The 11,376-nt window shown below is 43.3% G+C and overlaps 1 long non-coding RNA gene across 2 annotated transcripts; it reads right to left on the bottom strand.

Moving 5' to 3' along the window:
- Window positions 1–3,869: 3,869 nt before the first annotated feature.
- Window positions 3,870–10,449, bottom strand: LOC140195880 (uncharacterized). Of its 2 annotated transcripts, none has more exons than XR_011885561.1 (3): window positions 10,368–10,449; window positions 9,351–9,431; window positions 3,870–4,121 (listed from the first exon to the last, which is right to left on the bottom strand). It is a non-coding gene; the product is annotated as an uncharacterized lncRNA (long non-coding RNA). The 2 variants fall into 2 exon arrangements; XR_011885560.1 differs by having other exon boundaries at window positions 9,813–10,440.
- Window positions 10,450–11,376: the final 927 nt, after the last annotated feature.

The raw sequence follows: 11,376 nt of genomic DNA, 5'->3' as shown, positions 1-11,376 counted from the left end.
GTTACCAGCGGTGTTCCACAGGGAGGTGGTCTGGGACTCCCTCTCCTGGTGATTTTTATGTGACCTGGATGAAGAGGTAGAAGGGTGGGTAAGTAAGTTTGCTGATGACACAAAGGTTGGGGTGACCTGACAGAGGTGTATAAGATGATGAGAGGCATTGATTGTGTGGATAACCAGAGGCTTTTTCCCAGGGCCAAAATGGCTAACATGAGGGAACATATTTTTAAGGTGCTGTAAATAGGTACCGAGGGGATGTCAGCGGTAAGTTTTTCACACAGAGTGGTGATGCGTGGAATGCACTGCTGGCGGCAGTACTGCAAGCGGATACAATAGGGTATTTTAAGAGCCTCTTAGATAGGTGCACGGAGCTCAGAAAAATAGAGGGCTATGCGCTATAGAAATTCACGGCTGTTTCTAGAGTAGGTTACATTGTCGGCGCAACATCATGGGCCGAAGGGCCTGTAACGTACTCTAAATTTCTATGTTCGAAGTTGGGTATCTAATTAGACTGAGACAAAACTGTTGCAAAACCAATAGAGTCGACGGATGGCGCGGTAGCGTTTCCTGCCGAAACATCGACTGTACTTTTTTCCATAGATGCTGCCTGGCCTGCTGAGTTCCTGCAGAAGTTTGTGTGAGTTGCTCGGATTTCTAGCATCTGCAGATTTTCTCTCGTTTCCACGGTAGCGAACGCTTTGTAGCGATCGGAAGGCCGAGGCTCCATTCCAAACGGTACGGGTAAGGAGTTAATACGTGGGAACATTAAACGCCGATCGCCTGGCGACACTTGCGGACACTTTCTCAGAGTCGCAAAACAAGAACATTCTGTCGCAAAACGTCGCATTTGGCTTGAGCAACACACAACGAAGTTGCTGGTGAACGCAGCAGGCCAGGCAGCATCTCTAGGAAGCGGTGCAGTCGACGTTTCAGGCCGAGACGCTTCGTCAGGACATTTGGCTTGATGTACGTGTGAATCTTGTACTATGATCTAGTACATACTTTCGTATCTTCTGCCCGATGGGAGACCAGGGTGGGTCTCTGATTATCATATTAGATTAGATTAGATTAGTTTCAACTTTATTGTCATTGTGCCGAGTACAGATACAAAGCCAATGAAATGCATTTAGCATCTGACCAGAAATGCAAAGAATAATGTTATTTACAAAATAACTGCGAATTTAAAAAGTGCTACAGCACACAAATATAAAAGTACCGAGAGTACAATATGGATGCAATACTGCTTAGCGCTGTGATGTTAGATTCAGCAGTGTCACAGCCTCAGGGAAGAAGCTCTTCCTGTGCCTGCTGATGCGGGAGCGGAGGCTTCTGTAGCGCCTACCGGATGGGAGGAGAGTAAAAAGTCCATGCTTAGGGTGAGATGCATCCCTGATAATGCTTTTCGCCCTGCCCAGGCAGCGTTTATGGTAGATGTTGTCAATACGCTGACTACCTTACTGAGGCAGCGAGGAGAGTCCATGGAGGGGAGTCTGGTTTCCGTGCTGAGCTGTGTCTACAACCCTCTGGATTTTCCTGTGGTTGTTACACCAAGCCGTGATGTACCCAGATTGAATGCTTTCAATAAAAAAAAATCGGCAGGGGTTGACGGGGACATGGGAAAATTCTTTAGCGTCCTGGGGAAGTACAGGTATTCGTGTTTTCTTCGCGTGACGTGTACTGGTTGGACGGGGCAGGCAATTAATGACGTTCACTGCTAGGGAATCAAAACTCTCAACCTCGGCACCACTGATACAGACAGAAGCAATGGCGAGCTCGTTAGTTTTGCTGACTTCGAGGGAAAGATTGTTAACGTGGCACCTCGTTAATATGCTGTACAGTACTTCTTCCTGTACTCTGTTTCATTGTTATTTGAGATACAGCCCACTATCATCTACAAACCTGTAGATGAAGTTGGAGCAGAAACTGGCCACGCAGTCGTGTGTACAGGGAGTAGAGCAAGGGGCTACAGACATAATCTAGTGGGGTACCAGTGTTGAGAATAACCGTGGTGGAAGTGTTGCTGCTTTTCCTTAATAACTGCAGGAAGTCATGTATGGAGTTGCACAGGGAGGTGTGAGTTCGTTTGGGATTATCATATTGAAGGTGGAGCTGTAGTCAATAATCCATGATCCAATATGCCAACTACAGAACTGACCAAAACTATCTGCAATTTCAGTAGTTAATATAGCAAAACGTATGGAACCATATAGGTTAAGACTACCTGAGTTACAGAAAAAGTTTGAATAGTTTAGGACTTTAATCACTGGAGCGTAGGAGAATGAGTGGGCATTTGATAGAGGTGTACAAAATTATGAGGAGTATAAATAGGATAAATACAAGCAGGCATTTCCCACTGTCACTGGGTGAGACTACAACTAGAGGCCTTAGGTTGAGGGTAAAAGGTGAAATATGTAAGGGGAACATCTTCACTCAGAGGATGATGGGAGTGTGGAACAAGCTGCCAGCAGAAGTAATGGATGCAGATTTGAATTCAACATTTAAGAGAAGTTTGGATAAGTATATGGATGGGGAGGGGGTGCATATGGAGGGCCATGATCCAGGTGCAGCTTGATGAGGCTGGGCTGAATAACAGTTTGGCATGGACTAGATGGGCCTAATGGCCTGTTTCGTGCTGGACTCCTCTATGACTCTACATATGGATGCATCACAGCTTGCTATGGCAACTGCTCTTCCCTTGACCGCAAGAAACTGTAGAGGGTTGTGAACACAGCTCAGCACAGAAACCAGCCTCCCCTCCATGGATTCTTTGTGCTGCCTCAGTAAAGTAGCCAGAATAATCAGAGACCCCACCCATCCCAGTCTCCCATTCAGTAAAACAAACAAGTCTGAAACCTTGTACCACCAGGCTTAAGGACAGCTTCTCTCTCGCTGTTTTGAGACAATTAAATGGTTCCCTAGTACAATAAGATGGACTCTTGACTTCACAATCTACCTTGTCACCTTATTTCTGTGCACTGCATTTTGTCTGTAGCTGATACAATTTATTCTTCATTTTGTTACTGTTTTATGTTGTACTACCTCAATGTACCGTGTAATGATGTTATCTGTTTGAACACTATGCAAGACAAGTTTTTCACTGCACTTCACTATATGTAGCAATAATAAAACCAATAAAAATGTCAATAAGGAAAATGAGTTAAATTTCATCATGAAGCGGTACCCCACAAAAGCCTGAATTTCCGACATCAACTGTGTTCAGAATCTTGGGCCAGAGAATTTGCCGTGTACACTCTTGCTGTGGTATGATTCGGTTCCACGTCTCCGCCAGTCTGAAAGTGTCACCACACATTCCGGCACCAACACAGCTTCGCAGAACACAACAAACAACAAAAAACAACAGCAAAAAGAAGCCCTGTTCCTCTCTCCTACCCACACACAGAGTCCTTTAACCCCAGGACAGGTCTCCAGCTCCAGCCTCCAGCAGCAATGGACCTGGCTTCCCCTGCAGCTTGAACAAAAATCAGTTTTAGTGAACCCCAAACATTGCTACTCTGGCTGAAACTCAGCATTTCAGGGATGCATATAATATCTGCTCTGTCTTCTTCATTATCCATCTCAATATTCATTACTCAATATATTGTTGAAATGGCTGGAGGTGGGTTAATTGTGGATTATTTTGGCCTCATACATATTGTGGATAATTAATTATTTGTGATGTGTGAATACTTAAAACTTGGGAGTTTGAATAAATTGTTCAAGTTCAAATTGATTACCAATTGCACACATATACAAACAAATGAATAATCTTCTTTTGGAGCAGGAAGCACCCACAATACATGAATCACACTCAGCACATAAAACAAATTATTACCACAAATGAGTTAATCAAATATAATTGAAAATGCATGTGAAGTGTGCACCACAGGTAAACAGTAAACAGCTTGCTGTTCCAGTAATGAGATCTTAACAGTGGCAGGGTATCATTCGTCTCTCAGCCTGGGGGGAAGAAGCTGTTACTCAGTCTGGCAGTCCCAGTCCTGATGTTCTTGTACCTCCTTCCTGAAGGTAGTGGGTCAAAGAGATTTTGGGAAGGGTGGTAGGGATCTTCATCAATGCTTCAGTCTGGCTGTAGTTCCATGGAAGCTTGTATGGCCTGACATAGACTGGCATTTGTTAGAGGTAAAAAGGAAAGGAAAATATAAAACTGATTTGGTAAGTGCATTTAACTGTCATGTGATGGAAAAGTATAGTGATTATACTCAGATTTATATGGATGGTGCTGAGGAACCTGAAATAGGAGTGACAGGGTTTGGGGTGGCTATACCAGCAAAAGAACTTGGAATCAGCAGAACATCTAATAAGTTAGGGGTGTATACAGTGGAGATGCTGGCAGTGTTGGTGGCATTGCGATGGGTGGAGAAAGCTAGACAAGTCGAAGTGTTGATATGCTCAGATTCATCCTCAATTCTAGCAAGTTTAAGGTCTTTTCACTCAAACAGTCGGCCAGATGTACTTTATGAAGTCCTTCAGTCAGTCACAAGAATTGCAAATCAGGGAGGTCAGGTAAAATTTCTACGGGTTCCAGCACATGCAGGGGTGAAGGGGAATGAGAGGGTGGATGAGTTGGAAAAGAAGGCGTTAAAGAAAGAAAATATAGAAGTGCACACTAGAATCAGCAAAGCAGAGGTTAAGTGTGTAATCTGGGAAAAAATCAACCAAATGTGGCAAGAAAGATGGGACAGGGAGGGGAAAGGGAGGCATTTTTATCAAATACAAAAAAGTGTTGCAGGTACTAGGGTAGGTGGTGGATACACAAGAGAGGAGACTGTGTGGACTAGGTTAAGGCTGGGGCATTGTGCATTAAACAAAACATTGAAAATGATAGGGAAACACCAGACAGGATTGTGTGAGGAATGTCAGGAACAGGAGTCAGTAGAACATGTAGTTCTGAGTTGCAGGAAGTATGGGATACAGAGAGTGATGATGAGAATTAATCTAAGAGAACTGGGGGTGCAGGAATTCACATTGAAAGGGTTGCTGGGCATGGGTGAGAGAGCACAGTTTAGGGTATTTTTAGCTTTCTTAAGGGGTACAGGGGTTTTTTAATAAGATATGACGGATAAGTAGGAATAGGGTACTAGGATGGCCAAAGATGGGAGGATAAAGTGTAGGTTAGGGGATGTGTGTGTGTGTGTGTGATTGGGTGAAGGGATTTAGAATGTAAGTCTATTGCACACTCCGGAGCAGGAGGCGGCAGTAATGCACCATTAAGCAGGGTGCCAACTGCTGTAAAACAAGACAAAGAAGAAGAAGAAGAGGATGCTTCAGGGCCCTTCATATACAACCCTTCCAGTAAATGTAACAAATAGTGAGGGGGGAGACCCTGGTGATCCTCTCGGCATTTTTTACTGGCCTCTGTAGGGTCTTGCAGTCCAATATCTTGAAGTTTCTGTACCACACAATGATGCAGGCATACTGGACATTCTCAATGGTGCTCCTGCAGCAAGTTGTTAGAATGGGGTTGAGGAGCCTTCCATAGCTCAACCTCCTCAGAAACTATAGACACTACTGTGCCTTCTTGAATAATGAAGAGATGCTGTAGGTCTAGGTTAAATAGTCCATTATGTGCACACCATGGAACTTTGTGCTCTTCACCCTACTGATGTGCAATGGTGAGTGGCTGACCTGCATCTCCCTGAAGTTCACAACCATCACTTTTGTCTCGTCCACATTGAGCCTTAGGTTGCTGGTCTCACCCCATTTGACAAGCAAATTGCAGCTTTAAACAGAGACAAAATCATCTTGGCAGTCTTTTGATGTCAATGACAACTGTAGGTTGGAAATGAGGTGATACTCTGTTTCTGCTGTTTATGTGGAACTTCTGATGCTCCCGGTGAATGCTCTTAAGGTTCCTAATGTTGTCCATAATATTCCTTACCTAAAAATCTCCTTTCTGAAATCTACTCAGCGATCGAGCCTCCACCGCCATTTTAGTAAGGTATTTCAAAGATTTGTCACCTCTTAGTGTAGAAATTTCTTCTCTCTTCTTCTTAAGTGACAACCCATTTTTTGTTACTATGACCCCTAGTTGTAGAGAGCACAGCCAACTGCACCTAACAAATCATGTCTGTAAATATTTTATATGTTCTAATAAAATCTTTCATTTTTCTATACTCAAGGGAGAACAGGCCCAACTAATTTTGATATGGTCCACATTATTAGAATTCCACATATATTGCACAAAGGACTGAATTCGTGTCAGCAAGCAGAAGAAAGCAATGGATGACTGGAAATGCTTCTATATACCAAGACATGATTTACAAGTGGGATGTCTTCGAAGAAAACATTCTGTTAAATTGAAAAGACTGGGCAAAATAGAGCTGTAAAAATGACAAATTCAAAATCAGAGTAATATTTAAACCATCCAGTACATACAAGGGATTAGGAGTTCGGAGTTTCATATTTGCATTTTAATTGAATTACAATTAGATTGCTGCAATATAGATCAATAAAATAGATTAAGTAGTAATCACAATTTCAAAGTGTATTAAATCTAGCTTCCAATTGATAAAGTCAAAAGTCAAAGTTAAGTTTATTGTCATATGCAGTGTTTAAGAAGCATTTAACAGGCGGAGAATGGAAGGATATAGAAATATGGATGTGTAGGCAGATGGGATTCATTTGGATTGACATGATGGTCAGCACAGACATGCTGGCTGAAGGGCTTGATCCTATGTTCAATGCACAGAAAAAAAACAAACATGAATTATACAAAATTATACAAGAATGAATGTGATTAGAAATTCATTTTAGTATAAAGTGGTTACAGTGGTGCTATACTGAGGTAGTGATTAGAATTGGTTGGTCAGGTTGGTTCAAGAACTGAATGGTTGAAGGGAAGTAGCTATTCTTCAACCTGGTGGCGTGGAACTTCAGGACTTTGACAGTATGTGAAACAGAATTTACTTTAATATGGCTAGGTTTTGTACTATTAATATTTTAAACATTAAATGCAGTGTTTCATGGGGTTGTTCACAAATTAACTGCAGATATACCTAACAATTGATCACTTTTATTTTAGCAAATATAGGTCTAAAGAATGCCAATGTTCAATTTTTAAATGTCAAAGTAGAAGATTAGCTAAATGACTTGCCACATCTTAGGATGGGAAATAAAAGTTGCTTGCAATATATTCCAACTGCAGACGCGCCAGTGTCCTACACAATGAGAACAAGACATATGCACTCTTGCAATAAAGGACAATGCTCGCTTAGCTATCCTAAATGATTGCTGCTCCTTCGTGTTAAATTTCACTGATATTAGAGCTTCATTGCACAAACACATTTCAATCTCTCACCATTTAAAAATATGTTGTCCTTTTTTTGTCTTCCAACATGGACAACCTCACACTTTTTCCATATTCCTCACCTATCATGTCCTCATTTCATTACATATCGTGACTATATCCCTCTGAAAACTCTGGGCATTCTCCTCAAAGTCCACACTGACATACAACAGATTTAGGCCGATCACACTACATCTTCTTATCTAAACTATTGATATAGATTGGGAGCTGCCAGGGCCCTAGCAGCAATTCTCATGGTACACGATTAGTCACAGCTTCCAATCTGAAAATTGCCCTTTTACTCCTGCTCTCTTTTATGTTCTTAGACCATTCCCCAACATATGCCAGTCTATTACTCCCCTTCTATGTGTTTTAACTTGGTTTAGTAATTTTATAAAAGGATTTCTTCTAGTGTAATTAGATTACAACCTCATATCTACTCTACTAGCTACAGATACAAAAAATGTTTGATAAAGATATATTCATAACCTCCCTGTTCTTATATTCTAAGCCCTAGCTTTCTTCAGCACCTTACGATGTACTGTATGTTGCCTCTTTCAGTGATCCTTGGACTTGTACAACAAGGTCCTATTGCTTCTTGACATTACTGTGGGTTCTGCCATTCATTGTGCAGGCTATACTAATATCCAGTAAGAAATAAACTATCTTTCAGTAATTGTTTTATGTGACTAAATTATGATCCTGACTGATTACTGAAATAGTGGATATTTCCCTATATTATATAAACATTCATTTAAATTGTACCTTTAAGAGATTTTAGGATCATATGGTTGGGGGGAAATTGATCTCAGACAGGGTGAAAATATTTTGTAACCTGAAGCTTTGTATGGGTAGTGAATTTACCAAAGAAAGGAAGAAAGGGTGGACCAGAAGATATGGGCTTTAGGGAGCACTGAGTGCTGGTCCCAAACAAATACAATTACCGGGGCTAGGTAGGAGCAACTAAGGAAGAACACCAATGGGCCAGAATTCCCAGATCAGGACTTCCATAAATGGACACTGATAAGAGAAGAAAGTTTGAAAAAGTAAGTTTATATTAGACGGAAGCCTGCATTGATACAAAAACTTGCCAGGGAAATCATTAAGCACTGCCAGTGTTTGGGATTTATATAGCACATGGCATTTGGGAGGAGCAAAGGCAGCAGATGTTTATCGACATTGTCTGTGAGGGAAGGTATATCTACATATAAAGAATATATGGAATCAGAATCTAGGAGACACAAGAGGGACTGCAGATGCTGGATTTCTGGAACAATACACACAAAATGCTGGAGGAACTCAGCAGATCAGACAGCATCTATTCAGTGAAATGAACAGTGGACAACTCAGGTTTGATTCTGATACTGTCCGGCTTGAAATAATTGCCAGGGTATGGGATGAAACTAGTGAAGAGACCAGGATTTGTGATGAAACCCAATAACAATGGGTATGGCCAACATTTAAATTAAACAAATGCTGGCTATTCAAGACTGAGCTTTGAACAAATAGTTATTGATATTGCTTCTAAAAGGGAAAATGTGAGAAAATGTTTTAGTTTTTATGTGTAGGTCATTAACATATGTGTAGATGATATGCTCACCTCGTCCGTCAACACCACCTCTTTGGTCAAGAAAGCACCCTACAGTGTCTCTGTTTCCTGCGGAGACTGATGTGAGTGAACACCCCACCCCCAACCCTATTATAACCAATTTTAATAGGAGCAACATTGAGATTGTCCTGACTATCTGGCATCACTGTCTGGTATGGGATTTGCAGGGCATCTGACGACAAGGTTTGTGAGGACTGTTGAAAGGATCATCTCTTCCACCCATTACAAGTATTTATCAAGAGGGCTGCTTATGCAGGGCCCTCCCATCCATCCATACATTTCTTTTACCCCCTTCCAGCAGGCAGGAGGTAATGTAGCATTAGGAAAAGAACTGTCAGAATGGGAAACAGTTTTTACCCCCCCGGCCAGATGACTATTGAACTCCCTGCCATCATCCTGGTCTCATCATGTATGAAGCAACAGTAGTGTCATACTCACAAACAAGAGAAAACCTGCAGACGCTGGAAATCCGAGCAACACACACAAAATGCTGGAGGAACTCAGCAGGCCAAGCAGCATCTACGGAAAAGAGTAGAGTCAATGTTTTGTGCCGAGACCCTTCATCAGGATGTCGCTCCTATGTTTCGGACTGATACCCCGAGCCCTGACACGTTTTTAACTTGTATTGTAAATGCACCTTATTATTAGCTAATTTATTTGTGGTAATATTAGTTTATGTGTTATGTGTGTGTGTGTTATATGTACTGTGATGTGCACCTTAGTCAGAAAATGTTGTTTCGTTTGGCGGTATACATATGCACAGTTGAATGACAATGAACTTGAACTCAATGCCGCAATGGAGAGGCTGCATCACCTCCCTTTTCTCAGCTAAATATTAAAAATGTTCTGCTTGAAGTTGTTATTATTTTCTGTCTGAAGCAGAGAGAATTGTGCTCTCACCATGATCCCCCCCTGCTCAGTCATCACGGATGCTATCTGGGCAACAGACAGGAAGTGTCAAACGATCTGGTGGAAGAACTCAGGCCAACACACACAAAATGCTGGAGGATCTCAGGGATCACGCAGCATCTGTGGGAGGAAAGAAATTGTCGCTGTTTTGGGTCGAAACCCTGCTTCAGCAGAGTGAGGTGAGATGGCTAGAATGAAGAGGAGAAAGGACTCCGAGGCCATTGGCGGACTGAGGAAGACTGGAAGAAACAGGCGGGGGACTCGAGCGGGCGCAGAGTTGGAAGACTGTGGCAGCTGAATGATAGATGAAGACAGACAAGGAAAGGAAAAAGGGGAAACAACAGATGGAGCAAGGTGGGCGGAGAGGAGTGTGAAGACGGGAGAGAGCTGCTGGAGGCTGACGCGCAGGATCACCAGTCCTGGTTCTGATAATGAGGTGAGAATGGGAGTCGGGAAGGGAGAGGTGCTCGATGTTTGCAAACAGATGGGAGGTGAGGGGGAAACGTGTGTGTGAAGTGGATGGGGACAAAGACAGGCAGAGGGTACCGGCGGATCAGAGAGAGAGGGAGCTTGCAGCCACAGCAGCTCGCACATTACTCCGGATTCAGGCACCTAAACCCTTCCGTCTCTCCACATGAAGGAAGTGATCTCGTTCTGTATCCGGGGCGGGCAGGCTGAGGCGGAGTCCCATCCGGAGTGGGAAGGGGTCTGCTTCGCTGTTGACAGCATCTACGGTTTGCTGGTCAGCAGACAGCCAGTCCGGGGCTGCGGGGAGCCGAGAAAGATGAGCAAGTTCTCTCGCCCGCAGATGGCTGCCATAGTGCTGTTTTCCTTCCTGCTGACCCTGAGTTTGGGCCTGTGGCTGCCCGAGATGCTGAAGGTGTTTGGTTGCCCGGAGGAACTAGTGACCCAGAACATCTTTCTGGTGTATCTGATGTTTGTGCTGTGCGTGGCGCTGCCCGCTCTGCCCCGCGGCTCTGTGAAGGTAGGGCTCACCAATGAGCTTTACAGGAAGATGTTTGCTGCCCGCCGCACCTCCGACACAGCGATAGGGTCATCAGCGAGGGGTCACCGCTCATTCATCTTTCGCTCCCTTAGGCCTGGTGGCGGAGCAGTGCCACCCTGCAGTTAGTCAGACCCCAATTTCTGTCCTTCCTCCTCAGCCACTACTAAAAGCTGCCCTTTCCTGCCGCTTCAGCCAACTCACTCGTGGCTCTCCGGGGTCTCGCTCTAGTCACTGCCTCGTCGATACGACAACTCTCGACACGGTCTTTCATTCTGATTAAATGCTGCTCGTTTCCAAGGCAGGCGACGTTTTGCAGTAAGACTAGATTCGTCTAACGAATGATCTTCAGATGGACACGGGTCTTGCTGGGTGGCGGTAAAAAGCGTCACTCAGAGCAGGGCATTTCAACTCGTATATCTGACTTTCGGTTTGTATTTAAGTCTGCGGCAACAAAATTCCTTTGTTATTGAAGGGAAAATATTAATAAATCCCCCAATTTATAAATAACTGCCAGGGGATAATTGGCTTACTGTGCTGAATTATACTACT

This window comes from Mobula birostris, chromosome 4 (assembly GCF_030028105.1).
Source record: "Mobula birostris isolate sMobBir1 chromosome 4, sMobBir1.hap1, whole genome shotgun sequence".
Lineage (NCBI taxonomy): Eukaryota > Metazoa > Chordata > Chondrichthyes > Myliobatiformes > Myliobatidae > Mobula > Mobula birostris.
The sequence above is the reverse complement of the archived record's forward strand: the minus strand, read 5'-3'. Positions and strand labels throughout refer to the sequence as shown.